Here is a 13,494-nt window from a genome sequence, read left to right as displayed (position 1 = left end):
GTGTTAATATGAATAAACTGTGTTCTGATGAGCAAGCCTCCTTTATTTCTAGAAAACAGTTTGTTGATGGTATGTAATATTAGAGTTCTTTTAGATCAGTTTGCTTATCCTAGAGTCCCGTTGATTATAGAGCTTGAAACTAGCTTTAAAAAGCATGTATCGATTTTAGAGTTACTGGCAAGTTTTGATTCACCCCAGTTCATGTGTTCTCATTTTATTAGTTATAGTGTAATGTTTTTCTATATTCTGTATTTATAATTTTACATAACAACATTATTATTATTATTATTATTATTATTATTATTATTATTATTATTATTATTATTATTATTATATAATTAGTTTAGCAGAATAATAATAAGCAATCATTTTTTCTAACGCATAGGGATGAGCACGAGTCAAGCTAAAACTCGACTTGACTCGAATTCAAGTCGAATTTCGAGTCAAGTCAAAGATAATATTCTCGAGTCGAGTTCCGAGGCGATTCAGTTTTTCACATCGAGTTTCGAGTCCAGTCCAGTTTGATAAATGGCTCGTTCGTTTTAACTCGTCTTGAAATCACGGCCCGATTACACTGGAAAGCAAAAGCCATGAGAAATCTAAGCTAAACAGTAATATGGAATACTTTTAGTGTTGCTCACGAGAGGGGACACTGCTCGCATCTCGTCTCGATAGCGAGACCACAAGAATTTTTTTATAACAAGCTCAGCTGGGCTCGGCTCACTGAGAAAATGACTAGAGCCGGCTCGCTTGGGGTGAACCATCGGCTCGAGCTGGCTTGGTAGGGATGAGCCATCCGCTCGGTTCGGCTCAACTGAGCCGAGGGTTCTAGCCGAGTCAGTTGGGTGAGCTGTTGGCTCAGCTCACTTCTCGGTTCGGGTCGATAGTGAATTAGCTGTGAGCCGAGCTGCTTGAGTCGTTGATAATTCTAAACCCGGGCCGAGCAGTTTTGAAGATATTTGGCCAGTGCCCTATAACTTTTAACAGTGTTTGGCTCGAGCCCGAATACTTAACCTAGACTCTCAACCCAAATTCAGAAGCTCGTGAACAATGTCGTTGACTCCTAGACTTCGCGACTACCGAGGTTGGCAATCAACTAGGTTTTTTTTTTTTTTTAAGTATTCAAATACAAACCGCCTATCTTTCATGTTTATATACAGTGTTGTTATAATTAATAATAATAATAATAATAATAATAATAATAATAATAATAATAATAATAATAATAATAATAATAATAATAAGTTGTAGTAGCAGTAGTGTCATTGATAATAATTATATTGTCTTTGCAATATACTTGAAGAATGTACTCGAAACGACACACCGAGTTTGGCTCGACTCGACTCGAAACTCGACCCCAATTCGAGTCGAGTTGGAGGAAATTTTTCGAGCCAAGTTCTCGGGTTGAGCTCAAAGATGTCAGTTTCTATAGAGCGTCTCACCCTTAGATTGCAGTACAGGAATAAATGGCAATACTTTTCCTTATGCCCATTGTTGCCAAACTTAGCCTGAATTTTAGAAATAGTTTTATTTACTAGATATGGATAGATTTCTGTAGAACATTGCATTCTCTTTCAAATAATGTATTTTTCTCATATCAAGAATAATTTTCAAGTATTGAAATAAATTGAAATAGTGAAATCTTGCTAATGGCAAATTCTAACGTCGCGTTAAACATATCACATCATAAATTCGGAACTATAAGAGATACAACTTTGAAACTTATACAGCTATTAACACCATATTTGGTGCCAGTGTTCGAAAAGTTGGCATTCAAAAAAGCTTCTTGAATTTTAAAATAAAAAATAAAATGTAAGAAAAAGTGCATATATTATTGCAATGCAATATCTAAAAAGTTGACTAGTGACAAACTTTTTTTATTTTTCAGCTTAGATGGGGGTGCAAAGCGAGAAAAATATTGAAAAAGCATTGAAGTTATTTTTAAAACAAATTGCAGGTCAATATCTTTCTTTATTTAGGTTTTATGACTTTTAGTGTTAAGAGTCAACTTTTTAAAGCGCGCGCATCTGACCAGAAGAAAGGCAGTGACAAATCTTGCCAATGCTATTTTCCTTATAATGTTTGTTTTAAAGTTACTGATGTAAAGTGTTGTGCTATACCGATGAGTATTCACACTTGATGCTATGCGAGAACGAATCTACTGCTTAACGGAAGCATGATCGCAAAATCGAATCCTGGACCAGACATACGAGAAACATTGCATCAAGTCCACTCAATCTTACATTCCACTTACTTCGTTCCTTTACCTTGAGTTACACACACACACACACACACATATATATATATATATATATATATATATATATATATATATATATATATATATATATATACAGTATGTGTATAATCGGCAAAGACAAGCATGTGGTAAATTTCATGTCAAAAGAGCAGTAAATAAGAACAATAAAACGAAAATAAAATTTTCTTCTCATTTAGTTACATTTTATTTTACTCATTATGATTTTCGTATTTATAATTCTTTTCCTATGAAATTTATCACAAATATAAATTTCTTGATTATACACATATCAGTATTAAAAGTACTCTGCAAAATTATCAAATTATATTCTTACAAGAAGACAGTTATAGATATGCGACAATAATTTTGGACATGCGTGTACTTCAGTTTTGTCAGGGAGTGGTGCGTACAAAATTGGTACGATTTATGTATTCTCACTTGAACTCCCTGTGTCAGCATGAACTGTGTACAGCTGTGCAAATTGTTTTGAGCAGCTCTTAAAAGTTCCATCAAAAAAGCACTACTGGCTGTACCTCACAAGGGAAGTTCAGGAGGAAGCACTCGCCTACAGAGAAACTAAGCATGCCATTTGAAGTCCCAATTCATGCTGATTATAACAAGCTAATAAAATTCCTGTACGGTTGAGAACGGTTCGAGATATTCAACTTCGAATTTTATATGAGAAAATGAGGATATACGCATTTATATGCGTTAAGTACAACATAATTAGTAACGAATATTGACATACGAATTGAAAGCTATCGGAAGTAACAGAAAAAAAGTGTTTCGCAATAACTAACGGGTTTGTTAGATACAATTAGTCATTACATTGTTCACAATAATCATAGGTTAGAAATGAAAATTGATCACCGTTGTTCTTCTGTTTTATGAAGAAATGACGCAGGCAAAATACTCCCTTGCGCCATGAACATTTTATATGTGCAATTGTGTTGCATCTGTCAAGAGAACAGTTCGCAGAACCAAAGCAAAAAGCAAATTCGACAAGTGATTCAAAAGTTATAGGCCTATAATTTGTTCGTAACCTGCCTTGCAGAACTGAAACAATACAATGTATCGTGGTGATCGAAAGTAATTCGTATGGACACGAACTTTATTTGATTGTTTCGTTGGTACATTATAAGTCCAGATGAAGAAGATTCATACTATGTACAAATCTCCTGCCATAATCTTTGATTGATCGGAATCAAAACACATCAAATGGTTGCACAAATCGTGTGCAATTCGTTGGTATCTTCTCAACCATTAGGTCTTTGCCATCCGTAATGCAACTTGTAATGGACAATTTGTCTGTGAATGGACGCCAGTGATCAAGCAATAGCAAGTTCAAACTATCAGGCTTCGCCATTTGTGAGAATACTCAACGCATTGAAACGTGCATCCACTCATTTTCTCATATAAATTTCCAAGCTGAATATCTCGAACAGTTCTCAACGTAGAGGAGTTTTATTACCTGTTGTAATCAGCATGAATTGGTCCTTCAAATGACATGCTTATTTCTCTGCAGGCGAGTGCTTCTCCCAAACTTCCCTTGTCAGCTGGCTTCAGACCATCATATCCATTAAATAATACAATAAAACAATTAATATAAACAATGAAATGTGCAAATTGTACATATAACAGAAAAGACAATCCCTTTATAAGCATCCAAGTGTATGTCGTTCCACTTAGTGAGCAACTTTGTAGCTTATAGAATGCCACATATATTTGCTGTGATGATTACTAAATTAATCCCTACTAAATTAATTAATAATCATAAATTTAGTATGAGGGATTAATTCCTCTCTTTCCAAATACAGTTTCTCCCATACTCGTGGCAGTCAGCACCTTCATATTTGCAATCAGCGACAGTCGTGGCAGTCAGCGCCAATAATTGGCTGTGGCAGTCAGCACCCGTGGCAATCAGCACCTATCCACATCGGGTGCGTATAATTCGTATTTTCTCTCTTCCAAAAAAGACAAATTTCAACCGCGGATGAATAGTAAGTACAGTAAACACCTTAATCGGGATAGTAATTCGGTTAGCAGTAACATTAATCACAAAAATGCAGTTGGTACTCAAACAAAACAAACTGCTTCTTCAGAAGATCAATATCTATGGAAGGGGAAAAAGCAGACCAATATCTGTTAATAATAAAACTTCTCACTCCTGGTGATAAAAAGTTATTTGTTTTTGTAATTGATTCATTTACAGTTCACACGTGGTCCTTAATATTGTTTCTAATGCTGACAATTTTGACAATAAAAGTTGGTTTCGTTTAAATAATTCCACTTCTTAATTTACTTTGAATACGCAAATGACGATGAGAAAAACATTAACAACAAATAACGTCATGAGCTCACAAAGCAGAATGAAAAGGCTCTTTGTTATTTTCCCCGATGTTTCTTTAGGAAGTATGAAAGAAACAAAATTATTTTTCGGAGGGTTTGATAATTCTGTTTGGGTTTGTTTCCTCGTCCAACGATCTGCGATCTTGTTGGCTGTCACTCTACGTGATTTAAAGTCACAACTTGTTCGTTTCTTGAGAACAGATATAATAGGGTTTCTTTTCATTCTTCTTCTGCTTCCAGACTGACATTGTGTGTCTGAGGTGTCAGAAGTGAGTATAGAAACTACGGAGGTTCAGTGTCTATTCACCATTACATTTTGTCGTCGTCATCATCATCATTATCATCATAGGTGTTCTGCCATTTTTGTAGTTTCCTTTGTCCCCTCCCTCTTTTACCTGCCACCACACCCTCTAGGACAATCCTCATGATACAGTTCCTTCTTAGCCAACGTCCCAATCAGTTTCTCTTCCTCTTCTTAATTATATGTAAAATTGTTCTTTTGACCCCCTACCATTTCTAATATTCTCTTATTCGTTTTTCGTTCGACCCAGCTAATTCTCTCCATTCTCCTCCACACTTACATTGCGAAAGCTTCCAGTCGTTTTAAATCATTTTTTGGATAATGACCATGTTTCTGACCCTTACAGTACAATACTCCACACGAAACATTTTATGAGTCTTTTTCTCAACTCTTTATTCAAGGTTGCGGCAATAAAGGCAGAATACCTATGATGATGATGATGCTTATTATTCAAGGTCGCACAAAACAGACTTTCTTTCCTCCTAAAGGCTTATTTCACTATTCCAATCCTTGCTTTTATTTCACGTTTACATTTCGGGTTTATTCCACACATGCTCTTCGGGTTTTCAAGTACATTCTGAATACATGGAAGGGATTTTACCTTCAAGCGGAAGCAGCGGGTGATTAAAAGCTATTTAGCACGCGTTCTTTTCTTCTTTTTTAAATTTTAAATTTACAAATCTTTCGTTAATATTCACAAATGCATTTATAATTTCTATTATAGTGCGATGTTCCATTTAGACCTCCTGGTACTTGTTGTATCATACTGTTGTTCCGTGGGGAAAATCGGATCTAAACCATCGGAAATGGGGAGAAGCCGCCTTCACAATATACTTTACAATGTAACTTTTGTTTGACAAACGAAATTAGTTTTGCGGATATTTTGCGTACAGAGACAAATGAGCGTTTTCGTACGTCATATTTTCTCGTCACATATTACGATCACCCCTACTCCAACACTCTTATGCAGGTTCAGTAGTAGTATTTTACCCATTGCTATTTCTTAGCTTGCCACACAATCGGTACAGGAAATTTCTGTGTGAAACAGTTTAGCCTGACATTTATTTCAATCATATGTTTTCTATTCGTTTCATATATTCTCTCGATTTCGTATTGCTCCCATTAAAATTTTATTGCAACGATTTATATACCATCATAAAAGGAAACTCCCTACCTAACACACAATTATTAGACTGTTGTTTCGTACCCTCCAATTCGACGTTTCAAATGAATTTGCGCAAATGGAATGGCAAAAGCGATGAAAATATATGAATTTGAGAAAGGCTTTATTTACAGATTCAGGCACTCTTTCAGTCTTTCTTGTTCTTTCTTCAGAAGAAAACATACGGCGGAAGAAATGTGGCAACAGCGCGCTCCATTTATTCTGTACTGCAATCTAAGTGTGAGACGCGCTATAGTCGAATCAAGTTTGAAAGAAAATTCGCTCGAACTCGCTCGTGCCAATCCCTAGGAGTAACGCAGTATGGCATTTTATCAATGTTACATTACATGAAAATGTTCATATATCAAGGAAAAATTTGTCCTTGCATTTACATAAAGCGATTCAGAACGTGCAATAATAATAATAATAGGTCTAATAATAATAATAATAATAATAATAATAATAATAATAATAATAATAATAATACTAATAATAATAATAATAATAATAATAATAATAATAATAATAATAATAATAATAATAATAATAATAATAGCGGTAGCGGTAGTAATAGTAGTACGGGAAATTGAAGTAATATTTTTTTTTCGCATATTTAAAGTTTCAAACCTAAAAGTAACTGTAATATTTTCTATAAATAGAAGCTTTGCTTTGTTATAATTAAATATAAACTAATTATTTGCTGAGCAAAACTATATATTTTCATTAAAATTCAACACGTGTTACAGTTTCGCCAACTAAATCTTTGGCCTCATCAGACACTATGTGATACCTTATCACATAGTGTCTGATGAAACCAAAGAGTTAGTTGGCGAAACTGTAACACGTTGAATTTTAATGAAAATATATAGTTTTGCTCAGCAAATAATTAGTTTATCTAAAAGTAACGCGTTAGTAACGCGTTACTTTCGAAATAAAGTAACAGTTACTTTTTGGGGGCAAGTAACGCGTTACTAACGTGTTACATTAAGTAAAGTAACTTGTAACGCATTACGAGGGTCACTACGAAAGTTTTGAGATACGCATTGTTGTGGCACAGTATTTGAATTCCAAGAATTGCGTTCGGTAGTGGTATCCAGAGCGAAGAAGGGAAGCAAGTTTCAACTCGCCTCGCTTATCGGCGTGGCCGTATCGCCTTCACTTGGTTGTTGATGTGAGCAGTATTCGGCTGTCTAGAATGGAGCTCGAAAGGGAACATTTTCGGGCAATGATCCTTTACGGTTTGAAATGTGGTTTGAACGAGACACAAATCCTTGACCGTTTGCAGGGGCATTTGGGACCTTGCTCCTTCCCGTGCTATAATTTTTCGGTGGTTTGGTGAATTCTGAAGAGGCCGGACATCGCTTAAAGATGAAGAGAAAGCTGGACGTCCGGCAACAGCTGTTTCAGATGAAAACATTGCCGATGTGGAACAAATGATTCGAGAAAATCCCCGAACTACTTTCAAGGACATTGAATCTACAGTGAACATTGGGTCGCCAGCAGTAACAAAAATTCTTCATGATCATCTTCGGCTCAGGAGGGTTTCATCTCGTTGGGTGCCTCACACTTTGACTGAACAGCAGAAGCGCATGCGTGTGAAATGGTGTGAAGAAATGCTTCCAAGATTTGATGGAGGCAATTCTCGACGCGTCTCTGACATTGTTACTGGTGATGAGATTTGGATCTATCAATTTGACCCTGAAAATAAACGCCAGTCTACAGTTTGGATCTTTCCAGACGAAAATCCACCCACGAAAGTGAAGCGACCGCGAAGTGTGGCGAAGAAAATGATCGCAACTTTCTTCTCCAAATCTGGCTATGTTGCAACTGTTCCACTTGAAAAACAAAAGACTGTTACTGCTTAGTGGTACACCCCTGATTGCCTAACAAAAGTGTTCCAGAAGCTTCGGAACGGCGTCAAGAACTGGATTGCGTGGGATCCTGCTTCATCATGACAACGCGTCCGCACACAACAGCGAACATAACAATTCAGTTTTTAGAAACTACGGAAGTCAAACTTATGATTCATCCGCCGTATAGCCCTGACCTGGCCCCGTGTGATGTTTTTCTGTCCCCCAGGATCAAACATCGCATGCGTGGTAAGAGATTTTGCAGCCCTGAAGAAGCTGTAATGACTTACGAGAATGGACTTTCAACACTTGAAGAAAAAGACTGGCAACACTGCTTCCAAAAGCGGTTTTCGAGGATGCAAAAGTGTGTACAGTGTAATGGTGAATACTTTGAGAAAGTGTAAGTGTTAAATTAATTTTAAGTATGTAAGTTATTTCACATCTCAAAACTTTCGTAGTGACCCTCGTACATTTTTACAAGTAACTTACCCAACACTGAATTGAGACGTGTAGCACGTTGAAATACAACAGCGCATTAGTGGCAGGCTCTATGAAATGCAAACAAATACTTGGATTTTTTTCTTGTGCATCTTTTGTGGGTAAGGCATAAATAAGCAACAATGAAACCCCTACGCCAATGTATCTTCTGGCTAAGTAGACAACGCGTGAGCTTACTGTAAAGCTAGCCGTAAATTGAGGTGTATAAAGCGCTTGAAAGGTACTGTGACACAAGATACATGACATGAGCTCGGCACACGTGCGTACTGATACACAGTTTTTAATAGGCTCCCCTTCAGAAATGTCAAGCTCGCGAAGAAAACATTTATTGTTATTAAATGTGATACCCAAATCAAAGTCATATATTGATGCTGAAGATGAAGTCTTGCTTTATTCCTTGCTGAATTCAGTTGGATTTTTGAAATTGTAATTATACTTGTACATGAAAAGTAGGCAGTGCTCAATGTTGTCAGAGGTTTCATAATAAACTTATATGTGAAGCATAAGTAAATGTTCGAATAGAGAAATAATGGCAGAGGAGTGCGATTGGAAGCGTAGTTTGACAAAAATGTCTCTCACCGACCTCATTTAATATCTATTTAGAAAAAATAGCAGAGCTTGCATAATGGAAATTTATTTCGGTAAAAGGTATACCGTTTGCAGATGATATGGGAGTTGATTCTGAAAAGAAAATTAATGATATGTTTTAAAAAATAAAAGAGAAACTTCGTAGAATGTGGGATAACAATAAACGTTAGAAAGACAAAAGCTATAGTAATTAGAACGAAGCGGTCGGTGTCAAATATAGAAGTAGGAGAGGAGATAATAGAGTATGTGACTATTCAACACCTGAGAATATGAAGTGCGAACATGAAATAAAAGCAAGGATAGGAATGGCATATTAGGAGAAAGAAAACTCTATTTCGTAGATTCTTGAATAGGAGTTTTGTGTGGAGGCTTCTACTGAACTGGGACTGTACTGATCAGGCAGAAACATGGACATTACGCAAAGGCGATGAAAACAGAATAGAATCCTTCGATATGAGCGTGGGCATAACAATATAGAGAGGTCAAACGGAAAACGAAACAGTAAGGGAGAAAAAATGAAATGTTTGGCATTGTACAAACTTTAATTTTTATAAACTTAAATTTGATTAAAACTATACGCTGAGCAAAACAATATGTTTATTGTAAGAAGTATTAACGTGTAACAGTTTTGCCAACTATCGACTTCGGCTTCATCAGACACTGATAGTTCCATAACTCACAATGTTTTTTGTGGAACGACTTGTTAAAGGATGGGCAGTGTGTTTAAGAGGCCTCATCACTGCGAAATTAAAATACCCCTAATTTTACAGTAATTATGTAATATCTTCAAATAGATAAAAGATAATCGAAAAGTGGAACAAGACCTCTCTAGACAATATTATTTTGCGTGAGATACCGTTATCATGACTCATTTATCTGCTTTCGATTTCCACTCATATTGAAAATCGACATTTATTTTCGCATTTCTAAATAACTGCAAACGAAAAGCTACTAGGTGACTCGTGATAACGGTACCTCATGCAAAATAACATCATCTAGGGTAGTCTTGATCCACTTTTCGATCATCGTTTATCTATTTGAAGATATAATTATTAATGTAAAATTAGCGGTATTTTAATTTCGCAGGGATAGGGACTCTTAAGGTCACAAATTGATCCAGTCTTCCTATTTTTTAAAAAAAATAATCTCTTCACAGTTGAAGTTAAATCACTATTTCGTCCATATTTTGACCGAAAATTGCGAATTGTAGCTGCCAAATCTTCATTATTTTCAAAATACTGCTCAATAATGTAAACGCATTGTTCTTCCGTGTAGAGGTCCATTTTTAATAACCCTGAACTGTCAGCTGAAAGGCTGTTTTTTTTCCCGTTGGCAACACCTTACCGAACAAATGGTGCAAAAATTCAAATCTTGTGTGAATTTTGGAAAACTCATTAAAATCAACTGTTCTTTTGTTTCGTTTTCTTTTAAACATGGCTGGCATTTTAATTTATTTTCTTACAGCTTTTTGATCTTCCTCTGTTTTAAGACTCCCTTAGCAGACGCTTTGTACACTGTTGTTGTATAACTAATCTCTTTGTAATTTGTTTATTTGTATACATTCCTTTATGGCTACCCATTTTCTGCTTCTTCTTCATATTGATCGTTTTTGCTTTTTTTAAAATTATTTTTCTGATGCTTCTCCCCCGTCTTTGTAGTTCTCTTCTTTGTGCCAGCGAGCAGATTGTGTTTATTTCCTGTCTTCTTACTCCTCTGAACCACTTTGTATTTTCACTTTTCCGTATATCTCTTGTTGCTTAGCAGTGTACTATTTTGGCCAACCGTGACTCTTCTACAAACTTTGATCTGCCTAAATATTGCGGTTAAGCTCCCAAGTACTGAATCATGACTAGGCATTGAAAAATATGAAACGAATACATACCTTAAACTTATGATGTAAAAGTAAGAATGTTTCGATGATACAAGTCCCGTAGATCAAATAGGTTTGGTCCCAGTTCAGATATATTTTTTTAAAGTAAGTTTTGGTCGCAACTGCTACGATTTAGGAAAGCCAAATCGTTTTGTTTTTTGTTTAGTGTTGAGGTTATGCACTTGCTGTACTCGTGGTGAAATCGTAAGTGCGTGCACTTATGAAAATACTTTTTCCATCACATTTGTCAATGCATGAACTTACACAGCTGACTTTAATACTTTGAAACAAATTCCGTATAAGACGAGTAGCAAGATTGCTGTTACTTCAAGTAGTACTGGGAGGTGTTTGCGCGACCCAGTCAACAAAAATTTAGATATACCTTAATCCGAGCAACGTGTTCCTAATCTTCAAAATTGTTGTCAATTTTTCGGGATCAAATTTTGGCTGTAATACGTTGACCCAGAGCCAGGAACAGGGAACCTGATATATATATATACGAGGGGGACCCAAAAAAACGGGAATTGTGCTGCAGTGGGGAGGGAGAGTGGGGGAACCTATTGTTGTACCAGTTGTCCGTTACGATCACGCCACCTGCGTCAGTGTGCGAAGTTGTGTCGCTGTGAGTGCATCGGTTCGCTCTTGAGAATTTGTTTAGTAAAACAGCTTTTTCCAGTTCGGCGAAAACGTGATGGCAGATTATCGAGAGCAAAGGCGGCTGTGAAATTTTGTTTTCTGTTGGGGAAATCGGCCGCGGAAACTACTGTAATGCTGAAGACTGCTTATGGGGATGCTGTCCTAAGTAAAACTAGAGTATACGAGTGGTTTGCACGTTTTAAAAAATGGAGAAATGTCAGTTGAAGACAAACCCCGTTCAGGACGCCCCTCAACGGCAAGAACTGACGAAAACGTCGAAAAAAACAATGCTCTCGTTCGTGAAGACAATCGCCGAACCATTGATCAACTCTGTGAGATGTCTGAAATATCGTGGAGTTCAATTCAGAAGATTTTATCAGAAGATTTGCACATGAGAAGGGTTGCAGCCAAATTTGTCCCTCGCCTTCTCACAGACGAGCAAAAGGAGCATCGACTTGAGGCATGTGTTGAACTTCAAAATCAGCTCAAAGAGGACCCTGACTTTTTTTTCTTTTTTGCCAAGGTGATTACTGGTGATGAATCATGGTGCTATGGCTATGACTCCGAATCAAAGCAGCAATCAAGCCAGTGGAAAACAAGTAGCTCTCCTCGTCCCAAGAAAGCTCTCCAAGTGAAGTCACACATCAAGACAATGCTCATTTGTTTGTTCGATTGCAGAGGTGTCGTGCACGCGGAGTTTGTTCACCCGTGTCAAACTGTTAACCAGGGGTTCTACTTGGAGGTTTTGAAAAGATTGAGGGAGAGTATTAGGAAGAAAAGGGCAGATCTTTGGCGCACAGGCGAATGGTTCTTCCATCATGACAACGCTCCGGTCCACACCGCCTTCTCCGTAAAGCAGTTTTTGTCCAAAAACGGCATGACACCGATGATGAAATTGTATTCCAAGGGTTGGTAGAAGCTGTGATCTAAATAAAGGGAAGAAAGACTACAATTTATGGTGGTATTGATCCAGCGGAAAATCTCAAGACGAAGAAATTAGCCGAGAATTGTAGTACGTGGAAACTTCTAATTGCTTGCAAATGACCTACTCGTAATAGCATGATTGCTTTAGAATAGATGAAATTTGGACTCTTTACCTGTTGATTTAAATTCCCCCTCTACAATTGCCTTACAATTTTAGTTAGGTCCATAATCGTATGCTGCCATTGTCCCTCTCAATTTTAACATGTCAGAGACACCTATGGTAGAGACGAATGGAGAGCGGTGGTATTCAACAAGTGATCGTTTGTGCCTAGGACACAATGGCTGTCGTATGCGAGTCCGTAATGAGCGTAAAAAACAGTATATTTTTGCATTCGCTGTACAGAATCCACATATTGCATTCTGGTGTGGAAATAATGAACTATGCATCGCCTTTACCTCGGGTTTTCATTAAGGGAAATATGATTTTTGCATTATACATTCGCGGTGTTGCAAATCCTGTCCTCTAATCTTATCTGGTCCTTTTGTGAGACCCCGTCTTTTAGCAGAATAACGCGTGTCACCATACCGCCAGTGCAACCTAGCGTGCACTACTTAGTATACATGTTCTACTCTAGCCTGCCAGGTCTCTGGACATAATTCCTATCGAGCACGTCAAGACATGATGAGATAATTCTAGACCAAATCATGTGGCTCCGTCGCTCACACTGCTCTCCAAGTTCTAACAGAAAGCATAGGTTATCATACTGCAGACAAACATTCAATATCTGGATGATCGGTTACTGCAGGAACTGCTATTTGTGTGACTACTCGAGCTGTTATGCTTGCTATTAAGACCAGTAGACCATACTTTTATGTTTTCAGGATGTCATATCATCCCCATGTAGGTATCATTACCAACTACCATCACATTGTTTGGACTAAAAAATGAAATGAAATCTTTAAGTTTAACGTCCCACGCCTATGCCGGTTAGGCTAAAGGAGACGGTGATGATGAGAAATTAGTTAAATGGTGGGATGAAGAAAGTGGGAGGAAAC

General features: G+C 37.0%; 1 protein-coding gene across 3 annotated transcripts in view; it reads left to right on the top strand.

Moving 5' to 3' along the window:
- The window catches only part of LOC145678507 (uncharacterized), a 71,435-nt gene that overhangs the window by 3,572 nt on the left and 54,369 nt on the right, over positions 1 to 13,494 (top strand). The window lies entirely within an intron of this gene.

Source organism: Thermobia domestica, chromosome 2, assembly GCF_964235325.1.
Source record: "Thermobia domestica chromosome 2, izTheDome1.hap1.1, whole genome shotgun sequence".
NCBI lineage: Eukaryota > Metazoa > Arthropoda > Insecta > Zygentoma > Lepismatidae > Thermobia > Thermobia domestica.
This window is presented reverse-complemented; position numbering and strand designations above follow the sequence as displayed.